Raw genomic sequence first — 3,981 nt, 5'->3', positions numbered from 1 at the left:
TGTTTCCTGAGTAGCAATGGCTTAAGACCTGAGGCAGAAACAGGAGAGGAAGAGGAGCAGAACCACACTCCACCCTCAGGATTTGACCTAGAGTCATTTTTCCTTAAGTCGTGGTGTAAATAACAGATCCTTCTGTACTTCTCCAAAGGAGTTTTCAGCCCTTGCTTATAAGATTTTAGATAGACAGACAGACAGCAGATAGAGATACACATATATATATTATATGTGTATTAGTTATATATAGTTATTTATCAAATAGATAAATATATGTAAATCATATGCATGCGTATGAATATATATGTGTGTGTCTGTATATATATATATACACATACCTAGACAGTTCTATTTGGTAATAGTAATAAAAATTTATCTTTTATGAACTTTTCACTACCCACTTTGGGAGGTGCTCCTATCCAAAGGGACAAATCCCACATATTCAAACTCGCCACAGTAAATAATATATCAGAAAGCATTTAGTAAATTATAAGAAGTCATTCAAATGGATGTTAAAATGACAATTCTGGGACTTCCCTGGTGGCACAGTGGTTAAGAATCTGCCTGCCAATGCAGGGGATACAGGTTCAATCCCTGGTCCGCGAAGATCCCACATGCCGCGGAACAACTAAGCCCATGTGCCACAACTACTGAGCCCGCGTGCCTAGAGCCTGTGCCCCGCAACAAGAGAAGCCACCGCAATGAGAAGCCCGTGCACCGCAAGGAAGAGTAGCCCCCACTTGCCACAACTAGAGAAAACCCGTGTGCAGCAGTGAAGACCCAATGCAGCAATTCTACTTGGAATTTTGTGTATGTGTGTAACTTTTTAAAAAGTGCTACACTTTGACAAAAACCCAAGGCTATGTCCAAATTAATGGTGCGAGTGTCTGCATACTCTAGCTGTTATTCAAACAACAAAAGTCAAGTTTTAAAGAGACTTTCAAATCTGCTGAAATGATTCTGCATTAAATATGAATCCAGAATACAATGTTTAAGCAGGAACACAAAAATAACTATTGTGACATTCATTTTAACAAAGGTATTTTTTAAAAAAAGAAGAAAGAAAAAGAATGATCCAGCAATCCTACTCCTGGGCATATATCCAGACAAATCTGTAATTCAAAAAGATAATGCACCCCTGTGGTCATAGCAGCACTATTCTCAATAGCCAAGACATGGAAACAACCTAAGTGTCCATGACCGTTGAATGGATAAAGAAGATGTGGTACATATATACAATGGAGTACTACTCAGGCATAAAAAAGAATGAAATAATGCCATTTTCAGCAACATGAATACAACTAGAGATTATTATACTCAGTGAAGTAAGTCAGAAAGAGAAAGACAAATACCATGATATCACATATATGTGTAATCTAAAATATGACACAGGGCGGGTGCCTGGTGGCGGGAGCAGCTTTCATGCCGCCGGTGGGCTCCTGTGAGCGGGCACAGACAGCCTAGGTGGGCAGACAGGCGGCCTGGGGCGGATGCTGAGGCCACCACCCTCAGGCCCCACAACGGCTCCAGGGTGTGAAGGTGACACACAAGGCCAGCACCAGGCCAGGTGAGGCGAGAGGCTGCAGCCCTGAGGCGGGGGCGGGGGCGCGAGGAGAGCAGGCAAGAGAGGAGGATGGTGGCCCAGGCCATCTGGGAAAGAAGAGGTGGAACGTGACAAGTCGGGTGAGGCGTCCGGGCCTAGGAAGGCCTCAGCAAGGCAGTAGTGGAGGGGCCTGGGAGCCAGGTGGGCTCTTCAGACTCATCAGACCGGCCTGGCTTAGAAGCAGCGAAGGAAGCAGAGCTACCCTTGCAGTCAGGAAGACACACCAAGGAAAAAAGAAAAGTAACTGAAGCCTCAGGTGATGATCCACAGCCAGGGACTGACCTGTAAACACGTTTATGGAGTACTACAGAAAGTTTCCGTCGGGTATACACTTTGATTTACAAGTGCTAAATGACCTTCTAAGTTCTTTACTCAAACATTGTTTATTGAAAGAAGTATTTCAGGTCATGAACCTCAGCATAATGGTTAAAATGCTGCCTGCTCTGAAAATATTACTAAAAATATTTGAGTATGTGGCAACTATGAAATTAAGGAATGCTGTACCTGCTTTGATATCTTTTGCAAGCTTGTTGAAGCTGGGACGGTACTTGACCCAGAACACTTTAACTATATTATTAAGCTTTTATACCAAGTACAGGCTTCCAAGCAAGAAATAACTGCAGTTCTGGGAATGAAATCCAGGTTACGGACGAGGCAGTTTAAAAAGAACTGGAAGTGTGATTTAGAGTCAGCCTTGAATGAAATAGAGCATTGTAAAGAAAAAGGTGACTGGACCAAATAGGGAAATTTATACATTAACATAAAGCTGGGCTGTGAAAAATTTGCAGATTTTCCAGAGATTTTGTGCTTGTATTGTTGAAACACTAACAAAAGACTGTAAAGAAGAGAGACCAGGTGTTCCATTTCGTGAATTCGCTGAAACAGTTCGCAAAGATCCACAAAATAGCGAAGTAGATAAAACTTTGCTGGGAAGAATCGGAATCAGTGCTATGTACTTCTACCACAAGCTGTTGCAGTGGTCCAAGGGAAGGAAGGTCTTAGATAAACTATATGAATTAAAAATACATTTTATAAGTTTAAAAGGACTTATAGGGCCTGAGAAGTTAGCACCGAGATGTCAAGTTGTGAATATTGCAGCAGAAATTTTTCTAAAAAGCAGAAGCCTAGATGGTGCCATTTGGGTATTAAGGGAGTCAGAGGGAGTCATCAATACACAACTGTGGGCTTGTGATAGACTGGATGTGCTCAATCGGCATAATCTGCTCTGTACAACTGCACATGAAATCTTAGCGAAGAGTCTTTACAGACAGACATTTGAAGTTTTGCAAAATCTACCAGGTTTTCAAAATTCTCAAGATGCCTCTGTAGAAAGCAACAGTCTTTGTATGTCATCCTCCAGAGCAGAATTCATGATTTCAAAGAGCATCCCTATTGATTTTTCCTTTCTTAGAAGATTAATTACTTCTTTAGGAAGAAGTTGTTTACGGCTCAAAGCCAGAGCCCACACAAAGGTGCTCTTTCGTTGGGTTGCTACCCACCACTGGAGGGAAATTTATACCAAAAACTTCTACTGATTCCTTCCTATTTGTCTGAGATTGAAATGCTTTTAGCTACTGAAGTCTTCCTGGTATCTAATGCTAATAGTATTCAGAGTCCTGGAACTTCTACACAGACGCTGCAGATGGTTTTAAAAAGATGTGAAAAAAACAAATCTCAGAGCAAGGATGACTATCAAACTGCAGTGGAAAGATTAATTATGGCTGCTCGTATATCAGATCCAAAGCTTTTCATTAAGCACATGACCATCAATGTTAATAAGGAACAGGTTTACAGTATGGAACATTGTTCTGCCCTGAAATGGTTTAAAGAGAATATGAAGTGGGCTGGAAAGGTTTGGCTTTTCAATAACCATTAGTTATTAAAGGTTTTTCTTTTTTTTTAAGTTCAAGTAATCATTGTTGAAAATAAAAGGCAATGAACATAAAGACAGTTTTCACTATAAAAAATAAAATAAAATAAAATATGACACAAATGAACCTATCTATAAAACAGAAACAGAATCACTGACATAGAGAACAGACTGGTGGTTGCCAAGGAGGAGGGGCTTGGGGGAAGGATGGAGTGGGAGGTTGGGGTTAGTAGATGTAAGCTTTTATATATAGGATGTATAAACAACAAGGTCCTACTGTATAGCACAGAGAACTATATTCAGTATCCTATGATAAACCATAATGGAAAAGAATATTTTAAAAAAGTATGTATGGGGGACTTCATACATGGTTCAGTGGATAAGATCCTGTGCTCCCAATGCAGGAGGCCTGGTTCAATCCCTGGTCGGGGAACTAGATCCTGCATGCATGCTACAACTAAGAGTCCACATGCCGCAACTAAAGATCCCGCATGCTGCAATGAAGATCCCGCAA

General features: G+C 41.0%; 1 pseudogene across 1 annotated transcript; it reads left to right on the top strand.

Annotated features, from left to right (window-relative positions):
• The first annotated feature begins 1,881 nt into the window (after positions 1–1,881).
• LOC308626726 (protein TOPAZ1-like) lies at positions 1,882–3,537 on the top strand (annotated as a pseudogene). The gene has a single exon. The product of its transcript is annotated as a protein TOPAZ1-like (transcript).
• Positions 3,538–3,981: the final 444 nt, after the last annotated feature.

The sequence above is a fragment of the Mesoplodon bidens genome (assembly GCF_964165515.1).
Source record: "Mesoplodon bidens genome assembly, chromosome: 13".
In the NCBI taxonomy this organism is placed as follows: domain Eukaryota; kingdom Metazoa; phylum Chordata; class Mammalia; order Artiodactyla; family Ziphiidae; genus Mesoplodon; species Mesoplodon bidens.
Note: the sequence above shows the minus strand (reverse complement) of the source record. Positions and strands in the feature narration are given on the sequence as shown.